General features: G+C 44.9%; 6 non-coding genes across 6 annotated transcripts; 1 reads left to right on the top strand and 5 right to left on the bottom strand.

Moving 5' to 3' along the window:
- Window positions 1–5,338: 5,338 nt before the first annotated feature.
- trnap-agg lies at window positions 5,339–5,428 on the bottom strand. The gene is given in 2 exon segments: window positions 5,339–5,374; window positions 5,393–5,428. It is a non-coding gene; the product is annotated as a tRNA-Pro (tRNA).
- Window positions 5,429–6,662: 1,234 nt separating this feature from the next.
- On the top strand, window positions 6,663–6,735 carry trnav-cac. Its single transcript has one exon. It is a non-coding gene; the product is annotated as a tRNA-Val (tRNA).
- A 1,405-nt stretch (window positions 6,736–8,140) lies between these two features.
- On the bottom strand, window positions 8,141–8,213 carry trnav-aac. The gene has a single exon. It is a non-coding gene; the product is annotated as a tRNA-Val (tRNA).
- Window positions 8,214–8,709: 496 nt separating this feature from the next.
- Window positions 8,710–8,781, bottom strand: trnav-uac. Its single transcript has one exon. It is a non-coding gene; the product is annotated as a tRNA-Val (tRNA).
- A 1,913-nt stretch (window positions 8,782–10,694) lies between these two features.
- Window positions 10,695–10,767, bottom strand: trnav-aac. Its single transcript has one exon. It is a non-coding gene; the product is annotated as a tRNA-Val (tRNA).
- A 481-nt stretch (window positions 10,768–11,248) lies between these two features.
- On the bottom strand, window positions 11,249–11,321 carry trnav-cac. The gene has a single exon. It is a non-coding gene; the product is annotated as a tRNA-Val (tRNA).
- Window positions 11,322–12,144: the final 823 nt, after the last annotated feature.

Consider the following 12,144-nt stretch of genomic DNA (forward strand, 5'->3'; position numbering starts at 1 on the left):
AAGTGCAAATAAAAGAGATTAATACACATTGATGGCAATATAATTAACGATCGGAAATATCCATATGATGTGTAACTGGGAGATTTGAAAACCTATCTCAGATAAAAGCAATGTGGTTGAACCTTAATTGCCCGCAAGGGCAATGATTGGCAATAAAAGCATGAGCAAATTCTAAAAGAAAATCAATTGTTGCGGAACATAATACATGAAATGTAAAATAACTGCCACAGAGACTCGCCAAACAAGACGACTAATATTACCAGCCCGTGCCATGGGAAGTACATGATGCCGGGTTTAGCGTAGAATAGAAAATCGATTTATTGATCGATAATGTTTTAAGTGCAAATAAAAGCAAATTCATTACTGTGGACGCTGGAATGTGAAATAAAACCAGAAATAACTGGACAATCTCAGCAGGTCTGACAGCATCTGTGAAGAGAAAAGGGAGCTCACGTTTCGATTGTGGACGACCCTTTGTCAAAGCTGAGAATGTGGATGTTGAGTTGATTAAGGGTTTACCGAAATACATACCAAGCCACAAATGTGTCCCAGAAATCTAAACTGCAGCGGTTTAGACATTGTCTTCGTTATTGTTGATGTTTATGTCAGAAAACGATGAGGGGCATAGATAGGGTAGCAGGAAGGAACTTTTCCGCTGAGTAGATGGGCTAATAGCCAGTGGGAATACACTTAACTTAAGGGGCAGGAGGTTAGAGGGGATTTGAGGAAACCACTTTTACCCAGAGGGTGATGCGAACCTGGAACTCACTGCGTGAAATGGTGATAGAGGCTGTAACCCTCACACCATTTATAAAGCATTTAGATAAGCACTTCAAACGGCATTGAACACAAGGCTATGGGCCAACTGATGGAAAATTCAATTAGAATCGATGAGTTTTTGATGGCCAGTCCATGCGCGCTGGGCTGAAGGGCCTCTTTTGAGCTGTAAAGCGATATAGTTCTATGACTCTAAGTGGGAGGGTGAAGAGGTCTAGGGAGGAAATTACCGAGCTTTGTGTCCAGGCAGCTGAAGGCACGGCCAGCGATAGTGGAGTGATTAAAATAGGAGTGCTCTTTCAGAGGGTCAGCGGCGACTCGATGGACCGAATGGTATCCTTCTGCCTGTAGGCTTTTTGTATATTGACTCACTGAACACCGTGATGATTATTATCTCAAAGCACCATGGAGACATGCTGTCCCGTTGAGACTTCTACAGAAAATAATTGAACTTAAATGGATTTTGGCCCTTCTCTTCTGATATTAAAGAGTAAACTCATATCAGGAACAAGCCTAATTGTGTCTGTCTATCAATGTGAGAGCGCCCTCTGCCGAGAAATGACTGGAACTCCCAGTGTGAGTGTTTGTACGGGACCCTCTATAACTCTGCAGCAGTGTGGGCTCCATGGCGCAGAAATACACGGCACTGTCGGAAAGATCAGCCACGGCGATATTTAAAGGAACCGTTTGGTTTTCTTTGTGCAAAGCAGCCGAAGAACCTGGCCTGGAAATCTGGAGACTTACCCGGACTACCCTAAATATAGATTCTCATTACATTCCTCGGAGGATTCCCGTGATACTGAATGTACCAGAAAATAGTTTCCAAAACAGCTGTGTATCTACAGTCCAGCTTAATACTCTGTCCTTCCAGAACCGTTATCTCAGATCGATCCTGGGACACTGAGTCTTCACCATTTCTTCCTGGAACGAAACACAAAATGTTTTCAATATCTGGGAGTGAAGATAGCACACAGTGAACATTAGAACATCGACTCACCAGGCAACTTAACCTCATTATCAGTCACCAACATGGGAAATACATGGTGTCTGGATTAGAGTCCGACAGGAATCAATCAGATTTTGAATATGTTCTGGTATTAAAGAGAAAATTCAGATTAATGAATGCTTCAGTTACTGGGAAAAGAAAGGGCATTTCCCAGAGACATGATTGGCTAAACTGTTGAAACTGTTGACAGTTGGGCACCAAGCGTGAACAATACCTCCGGACCAAGAAGCCCAATTTTAAGATCGAGCCGAAGCAAAATATAACGTATGTTAACTTCGATATCAGTCCTACAGCTCACGTTTTTTTTTATGTTGAGACATCTGTTTTTTAAATTCACCTGAGATTCACCTGAGGAAGGAGCAGTGCTCCGAAAGCTAGTGTTTGAAACAAACATGTTGGACTTTAACCTGGTGTTGACAGACTTCTTACAGTTTATTTTAAAGGAACAGCTGTTGTCTTGTAATAAGTGACCTGGCCTCTCAACCAGACCATTAGAGTCTGCAGCAACACAGTGAGGTTGCACATTTCACACGTCCGCGGATTGCTGTAGTGTAGTGGTTATTACAATCACCACACACGCGAAAATGACGAAAATATCTCGGACACAATGAAAAGGGAATGTAAATGAGGCTAATCAAGGCTAAAGGTGATGGCGCATTAAGAGATCAGAATGTGTTAATAGCAGAACAAAGGTAAGCAGTGTGTCAGACAACAATTGCCAACAGGGATCAGATTGCTGAAGTAGGATGGGATGGGCTGGGGGGAGGGGGGCAATGCTGAGGGTAAAACACATCAATGGAGGAAATGAAAATAAGTTGATGGAAATAAACAAGTGTGTAGGGGGCAGAGAGAGTTCACAGTCTGAAGTTGCTGAACTGAATAAAATGAAACAGACCGAGAGCTACCTGAATCCAGCAGAGTTAGTGAATAGAGATAAGTGAATGACCACTCATCGACATGTTGATCGAAAATGTTTCGATTTTCTCGGGAACGCCTTGGTTCCCTGCAGTTTGAGCTCACCTTCTCAAAGCAAACCCAATGTGAATGAATCCCGCCGTCAGCGCCGCAACGAAATGAAGAAAACATGCGGCTTGACCAACGGAAAACCTCATTAAAGGGCTCGTCCGTGATTTGAACGAGGGACCTCTCGCAAATACCGACAGCGAGGCACAAAACGCGTGAATCATACCCCTAGACCAACGAGCCCCGCGAAAAGAGCCAAAGCATACTGTCATTGCCATCGAAAATCAAACTAACATCTGCGGAGAACGCCAAAAGTACTGCAACATCTCAGGTAGTCAGGCGGCATTTGTCGACAGGACAACAAAGTTCGTCTTTCACCGTCACCTTTCATTGAAACCGGGACAGGTTAGAAATGTGGTACGTCTTAACCAAGTGAATTACCGGAGGGAGGAAACAGAACAACAGGAAAGGGCTCTAATGGGGGGCAAGTCAGGAGAGATTAAATGAGAAGAGGCCTTGGGACCCTGGCCACAGAGTTAGGGTAGCATCAAATCAGAGAATAATGACACCACAGTATGAGGCCATTCTGGCCGCCGGGTCTGTGCCAGCTCTCTGTTAGCGCAATGGAAGAAACAAAGAAACAAAAGATATGTCTGGAGGAGCTATCGATGGCAGATTGATCAACAACTACCGCCCGGACTCAAAGAACAAGTGGAAAGAAGATTGAAACCCATATCTGCGATGGAAGGACACACAAAATGGGTGCAGCATTTACAGTGTGAAACTACTGAACACACACTGAGTGTGAAAGCTGTATTGAGCCCAGTGGAAAGATGCGCTGCTGTTCCTCGAGTGGCTGTTGAGCTTCTTTGGAACATTTCACGACTCCGAGGTCCGGGATGTCAGCGTTAAGATCCAGCTCTCCAGTCAGTTCAATTCTCCACTTTGGCTCTGTGGATTAGATGGGTCACGTCCCTGTGGTTAACACAGATCGGGAGCATCAATTTTATCCAAACGCACTCCAGCTCAGACACTGTCTCTCTCTCTCGAGCATCATCTGTGGGGAGAGAAACGACGTAAACATTCCTGAGTCCTGAGAAATCTTTTTCAGAGTGGGCCAATGTAAATCAACCCCGCCGTCAGCATCGCAAACAATTCGTAATCTCTGACCTGGAGTAAAGAGCCTGTCCTGGATTTAAACCCACGACCACTCCCATAGGCATTGATTGAAAATCCTTAAACGAGAACCAGACCTCGAGACCAAAGAGCACAAATTTAAGACCGACATTCAGCAAAATATAACTTATGTTAATTTCGATATAATTTCTACATCTCACGCCTTTATATGTTGAGACATCTGTTAATTTCAGACACAGCTGTCGCTTGCAACAAGGCACCAGGCCTCTCAAACAGACCATCAGAATCTGCAGCAACACAGTTAGGTCGTACATTCCGCACGTCCAGTTGTTGCCAGCGGTTTCTGTAGTAGTAGGTTTATCACATTCGCCTCATATGCGAAAGATCCCCGGTTCAAAACCGGGCAGAAACAGCGAACATTTAGGATTTCGTGTGAGAAAAGTTTGCACAATTATTGGGCACAATATAATTCTGATTCCTGAACGTTGCCGGAATCTCGTGTGTTCCAGGACTTTAGTCTCACATGAGCCACTAAATTGAATTGAACATTAAGGCCCAAGCACTGAATTTTCGGCAGGCAATGAGAGGTGAAGAATTTTCATATATTTTCACACCTCGGATATTAGCAGCTCGTTCATCCACAACAGAGTTTCAGCGATTTACAAATGAACATATTTAATCACCATCTCAAACATGTCTAAATATATGACAAATGCAACTTACTGCGGATGCTTCAAACGGAAACAAAAACAGAAAATACTGGATAATCTCAGCAGGTCTGACAGCCTCTGGGGAGCGAAATGGCAGCTGTCGTTTCCAGTCAAGTGGACTCTTTGTCAACGCTGGAGAACTGGAACTGGGGATTCAGACGATTGTGGGTGGGGGTGGTGGAGTGCTGTATTGGGCCTCGATAGAGGGCAGCAATAGGTGGGAAATGACGAAAATGTCTCGGGCAGAAAGAAAAAGGGAATGTAAATGAGGCTAATCAAGGCTATGAAAGGTGCTGATGGCGCATCGAGCGGTCAGAATGTGTTAATGGCAGAACAAAGGTAAGCAGTGCGTCAGAGAACAATTACAAACAGGGATCAGATTGCTGAAGTAGGATGGTATGGGATGGGATGGGCTGGGAGGGGGGGGAATGCTGAGGGTAAAACACATCAATGGAAGGAATGATAAGTTGATGGAAAAAACATGTTGTGGAGGGGGAAGTGAGAGTTCACAGTCTGAAGTTGTTGAACTGATAAAATGAAAGGGACAAAGAGCTGTGTTAGTCCACCAGAATTAGTCAATAGAAATGTGAATGCCCACACATACACAAACTTCTCGGGAACGTATTGATTCCATGCAGTTTGAGCTCAGCTTCTCAAAGCAAACCCAATGTGAATGAATCCCGCCGTCGACGCCGCCAAGAAATGAAGAAAACATGCTGTTTGTCCAACTGAAAACCTCATCGAAGGGCTCGTCCGGGATTTGAACCCGGGACCTCACGCAAATTACGACAGCGACACACCCTAAGCGAGAATCATACCCCTAGACCAACGAGCCCCGCAAAAAGAATCAAAGCATACTGTCATTGCCATCGAAAATCAATCTAACATCTGCGGAGAACGCCGAACGTACTGCAACATCTCAGGGAGTCAGGCGGCATTTGTCGACAGGCCGACAAATTTCGTCTTTCACCATCACCTTTCATTGAAACCGGGACAGGTTAGAAATGTGGCACGTCTTAACCAAGTGAATTACCGGAGGGAGGAAACAGAACAACAGGAAAGGGCTCTAATGGGGGGCAAGTCAGGAGAGATTAAATGAGAAGAGGCCTTGGGACCTTGGCCACAGAGTTAGGATAGCATCAAATCAGAGAATAATGACACCACAGTATGAGGCCATTCCGGCCGCCGTGTCTGTGCCAGCTCTCTGTTAGCGCAATGGAAGAAACAAAGAAACAAAAGATATGTCTGGAGGAGCTATCGATGGCATATTGATCAACAACTACCGCCCGGACACAAAGAACAAGCGTAAACAAGATTGAAACCCAAATCTGCGATGGAAGGACACACAAAACGGGTGCAGCATTTACAGTGTGAAACTACTGAACACACACTGAGTGTGAAAGCTGTATTGAGCCCAGTGGAAAGATGCGCTGCTGTTCCTCGAGTGGCTGTTGAGCTTCTTTGGAACATTTCACGACTCCGAGGTCCGGGAGGTCAGCGTTAAGATCCAGCTCCCCAGTCAGTTCAATTCTCCACTTTGGCTCTGTGGATTAGATGGGTCACGTCCCTGTGGTTAACACAGATCCGGAGCATCAATTATATCCAAACGCACTCCAGCTCAGACACTGTCTCTCTCTCTCTCGAGCATCATCTGTGGGGAGAGAAACGACGTAAACATTCCGAGTCCTGAGAAATCTTTTTCAGAGTGGGCCAATGTAAATCAACCCCGCCGTCAGCATCGCAAACAATTCGTAATCTCTGACCTGGAGTAAAGAGCCTGTCCTGGATTTAAACCCACGACCACTCCCATAGGCATTGATTGAAAATCCTTAAACGAGAACCAGACCTCGAGACCAAAGAGCACAAATTTAAGACCGACATTCAGCAAAATATAATTTATGTTAATTTCGATATAATTTCTACATCTCACGGCTTTATATGTTGAGACATCTGTTAATTTAAGAAACAGCTGTCGCTTGCAACAAGGCACCTGGCCTCTCAAACAGACCATCAGAATCTGCAGCAACACAGTGAGGTTGTACATTCCGCACGTCCATTGATTGCCAGCGGTTTCTGTAGTGTAGTGGTTATCACGTTCGCCTCACACGCGAAAGGTCCCCGGTTCGAAACCGGGCAGAAACATCGAACATTTAGGATTTTGTGTGAGAAAAGTTTGCACAATTATTGGGCACAATATAATTCTGATTCCTGAACGTTGCCGGAATCTCGTGTGTTCCAGGACTATGAAATTTCGTCTCACACGAGCCACGACACTGAATTAAAAATTAAGGCCCAAGCACTGAATTTTCGGCAGGCAATGAGAGGTGAAGAATTTTCATATCTTGGCACACCTCGGATATTAGCAGCTAGTTCATCCACAACAGAGTTTCAGCGATTTACAAATGAACATATTTAATCACCATCTCAAACATGTCTAAATGTGTGACAAATGCAACTTACTGTGGATGCTTCAAACGGAAACAAAAATAGAAAATACTGGATAATCTCAGCAGGTCTGACAGCCTCTGGGGAGCGAAATGGCAGCTGTCGTTTCCAGTCAAGTGGACTCTTTGTCAAAGCTGGAGAACTGGAATTGGAGATTCAGACGATTGTGGGTGGGGGGTGGGGGTGGTGGAGTGCTGTATTGGGTCTCGATAGAGGGCTAGCAATAGGTGGGAAATGACGAAAATGTCTCGGGCAGAAAGAAAAAGGGAATGTTAATGAGGCTAATCAAGGCTATGAAAGGTGCTGATGGCGCATCAAGCGGTCAGAATGTGTTAAGGGCAGAACAAAGGTAAGCAGTGTGTCAGAAAACAATTACAAACAGGGATCAGATTGCTGAAGTAGGATGGTATGGGCTGGTGGGAGGTGGGCGATGCTGAGGGTAAAACATATCAATGGAAGGGATGATAAGTTGATGGAAAAAACATGTGGTGAAGGGGGAAGTGAGAGTTCACAGTCTGAAGTTGTTGAACTGATAAAATGAAAGGGACAAAGAGCTGTCTGAGTCCACCAGAATTAGTCATTAAAATGCCCACACAGAGACAAGCTTCTCGGGAACGTATTGGTTCCATGCAGTTTGAGCTCAGCTTCTCAAAGCAAACCCAATGTGAATGAATCCCGCCGTCTACTCTTCGACAAAGAGTCACCCAGGCTCGAAACGACACTTGCCATCTCTCTCTACGGAGGCTGTCAGACCTGATGAGACTGTCCTGTGTTTTCTGTTTTTCTTTCCCATTGACGCATACGCAGTAAGTTGCTTTTATCGTACATTTAGACATGTTTGAAATGGCGATTAAATATGTTCATCTGCATCTGTAAACCCAAAAGATTCTGTGGTGGATGAACAAACTGCTAATATCCGAATCGTGGCAAAATGGGGAAGGCTTTTCTTCCCCTGGCGTCTTGAATATTCCGTATTTCTTACTTTGTTGCAGGAATTTTAATATCTCATGAGAGACCAAATCTCATGTTCCTCGAACGTGCGAGATTGAGGAAGAAAGATATTTTGTGCAAACATTCGTCACACAAAATGAGAAGCACGCGATGTTTCTGCCCGGTTTCGAACCGGGGACCTTTCGCGTGTTAGGCGAATGTGATAACCACTACACTACAGAAACTGCTGTGAGCATCGCAATCAGTGGCCGTGTGCAATGTTGAACCTCAATGTACTGTTGCAGCTTCTAACGGTTCCGCTGAGAGGCCATGTAACTTATTGGAAGAAGCCGTTTGTTTAGTACTGATGTCTCAACTTATCAAAGGATCAGATATTGAACTTTGCTGAACTGGAGATAAGTTATGTTTTGCTTGAAGTTAAATTGAGATGGCGGGGCTTTCATAAGAAACCACAGCTGAAACGGTAACTGATGATGCCCTGCTCACTTTGCTCTGCATTGGGAACCAGCTGTCCAACCCACTGAACAAAAGGGGACGCCTAAACTAGGAACTGCGAGCCAGCAAGGAGTCGAACCCGGAATCACCTGATTCGTAGCCAGACGCGTTATCCATTGCGCCACTGGCCCACAGCAGTTATAGGTTTTGGCTATTCCTCGATGATGAAGACCAGTTACGAGATTGAGGAAATATTTAGCGACAGACTAAACTGGAAACACTAGATGTTTCTGCCCGGTTTCGACCGGGGACCATTCGCATGTAAAGCGAATGTGATAACCACTACACTACAGAAACAGCTGGCAGCGCAGGCTCCAACGGACCTGTGTCACCTTCAACTCAACTGCCTTGTTGCAGCTTCGCATGGTTCGGCTGAGAGGCCATGTCATTTCTTACAAGAACACGTCTATTTCTTTAAAACAGATGTCTAAACTTACAAGCCAGTAGAAGAACCTATATTGAACTGAATAATTTGTTCAGCAAATCTCTAACGGCGAAATGCTCTCTTCTATTATAGAACATAGAACAGTACAGCACAGAACAGGCCCTTCGGCCCTCGATGATGTGCCGAGCAATGATCACCCTACTCAAACCCATGTATCCACCCTATACCGTAATCCAACAACCCCCCCCCCCCCCAACAACCCCCCCCCCCTCCTTACTTTTTAGGACACTACGGGCAATTTAGCATGGCCAATCCACCTAACCCGCACATTTTTGGACTGTGGGAGGACACCGGAGCAGCATTATTAATGCAGCATTCTGAAATCCTACAGAAAAAAGCAACCGACTTTACACAATATTTGTTTCGTTATTCAATGCTTGAGTTGAGTTTAAGAATTGACAATCATGTGTTTCTTATATTTGACCTCTTTGTGTTTTGGTGTGTAAAATGCTGCAGCCTCAATACCGTTCATGTAGAAGAAAGGAGGGGTAATTGTAAATCAACTTTGAGCCTGGATTCCCACACTGGCTTTTCCTGTTTCTCCATCAGGAAGACCGTTTTTTCTTTCCCAAAGCTGATTCAGTTAAGTCTCTGGCATTTTCTCTAAGTCAGTTACAGTATCGTTTGTGTCTGTCCTTTTGAGTACACATTACTCTAAGGCATCCTTCAATCTGGCCTGTTGCATTTGCTGATCCCAATGCCATCTACTCTGCATTGGAGAGACTAAATGCCGACTGGATGACCGCTTTGCAAAACACATTCGCTCCATCGACAAGCTGGCGGCAGACTCTCCTGTCGCTTGCTATTTCAACTCACTGTCCTAATCTCATGTCCACATGTCCGATCTTGGCCTGCTGCAATGTTCCCATGTAGCTCAGCACAACGCCGAGGAACAGCACCATCCTCTGAATAGGCACGGTACAGCCTTGCGGATTTTACAGTACGCTCAACAACTTCGCACCGTGAAATCACTCTTTCCACTTCACCACATGTTTATTTCCATCAACTTATTTTCATTGCTTCCATTGATATGTCTTCCTCTCCCATTGTCTCCCCCTCCCCATTTCCCTAGCCAATCCCATCCCTCTTGGGAAATCCGCCCCTTTTTCCTCATTGTCATCTGTCATTAACACATTCTAATCTTCTAATCGCCTCTGTCAGCACAGTTCTTAACTTTGATTAGAAGCATTTACATTCCCTTTTTCTTTCGACCCAACACATTTTTGTTATTCTCCACCCATCGCTGGCCGTCTGTCGAGGCCCAATGCTTCACGCTGCCCCTCACTCCCACCCCCCCCCCCCCCCAACACACTCCTCCAGTCTAAAACTGACCAAAGATCCAGTTGTCCAGCTTCCACATAGAGTCACCCAGACTCGAAACTACACTTGCCATCTCTCTCCACAGAGGCTGTCAGACCTGCTGAGACTGTCCTGTGTTTTCTGTTTTTCTTTCCCATTGACGCATACGCAGTAAGTTGCTTTTATCCTACATTTAGACATGTCTGAAATGGTGATTAAATATGTTCATCTGCATCTGTAAACCCAAAAGATTCTGTGGTGGTTGAACAAACTGCTAATGTCCGAATCGTGGCTAAATAGGGAAAGCTTTTCTTCCCCGGCGTCTTGAATATTCCGTATTTCTGACTTTGTTGCAGGAATTTTAATATCTCATGAGAGACCAAATCTCATGTTCCTCGAACGTTCGAGATTGAGGAAGAAAGGTGTTTTGTGCAAACATTCGTGACACAAAATGCGAAACACGCGATGTTTCTGCCCGGTTTCGAACCGGGGACCTTTCGCGTGTTAGGCGAATGTGATAAGCACTACACTACAGAAACTGCTGGGAGCGTCACAATCGGTGGCCCTGTGCAATGTTGAACCTCAATGTACTGTTGCAGCTTCTAACGGTTCCGCTGAGAGGCCATGCAACTTATTGGAAGAAGCCGTTTCTTTAAAACTGATGTCTCAACTTATCAAAGGATCAGATATTGAACTTTGCTGAACTGGAGATAAGTTATGTTTTGCTTGAAGTTAAATTGAGAGGGCAAAGCTTTCATAAGTAACCACAGCTGAAACGAGAATTGATGATGCCCTGCTCACATTGCTCTTCATCGGGAACCAGCTGTCCAACCCACTGAACTGAAGGGGACGCCAAAACTAGGAACTGCGAGCCAGCCAGGAGTCGAACCTGGAATCTCCTGATTCGTAGTCAGACGCCACTGGCCGCAGCAGTTGCAGGCTTTTGCTGTTCCTCGATGATGAAGACCAGTTACGAGATTGAGGTTAGATTTAGCAACAGACTAAACTGGAAGCACCAGATGTTTCTGCCCGGTTTCGAACCGGGGACCATTCGCGTGTGAAGCGAATGTGATAACCACTACACTACAGAAACAGCTGGCAGCGCAGATTCCAACCGATGTGTGTCACCTTCAACTGAACTGCCTTGTTGCAGCTTCGCATGGTTTTGCTGAGAGGCCATGTCACTTCTTACAAGAAGACGTCTATTTCTTTAAAACAGATATCTAAACTTACAAGCCAGTAGAAGAACCTATATTGAACTGAAGAATTTGTTCAGCAAATTTCTAACGGCGAAATGCTCTCTTCTATTATTAATGCAGCATTCTTAAATCCTACTGAATAAAGCAACCGACTTGACTCAATATTTGTTTCGTTATTCAATACTTGAGTTGAGTTTAAGAATTGACAATTATGTGTTTCTTATATTTGACCTCTTTGTGGTTTGGTGTGTAACATGTTGCAGCCTAAATACCGTTCATGTATATGAAAGGAGGGGTAATTGAAATTCAACATTGAGCCTGGATTCCCACACTGGCTTTTCCTGTTTCTCCATCAGGATGACAGTTTTTACTTTCCAAATGTCTCTGGCATTTCCTCTAAATCAGTTACAGTATCGTTTGTGTCTGTCCTTTTGAGTACACATTACTATAAGACATCCTTCAATCTGGCCTGTAGCATTTGCTGATCCCAATGCCATCTACTCTGCATTGCAGAGACTAAATGCCGACTGGGTGACCGCTTTGCAAAACACCGTCGCTCCATCGACAGGCTGTTGGCAGACTCTCCTGTTCCTTGCTATTTCAACTCACTGTCCTGCTCTCATGTCCACATGTCCGATCTTGGCCTGCGGCAATGTTCCCATGAAGCTCAGCAGAAAGCCGAGTAACAGCCCCCATCCTCCGAATAGGCACGGTACA

The sequence above is a fragment of the Scyliorhinus canicula genome, unplaced genomic scaffold, assembly GCF_902713615.1.
Source record: "Scyliorhinus canicula unplaced genomic scaffold, sScyCan1.1, whole genome shotgun sequence".
Classification (NCBI taxonomy): Eukaryota; Metazoa; Chordata; class Chondrichthyes; order Carcharhiniformes; family Scyliorhinidae; genus Scyliorhinus; species Scyliorhinus canicula.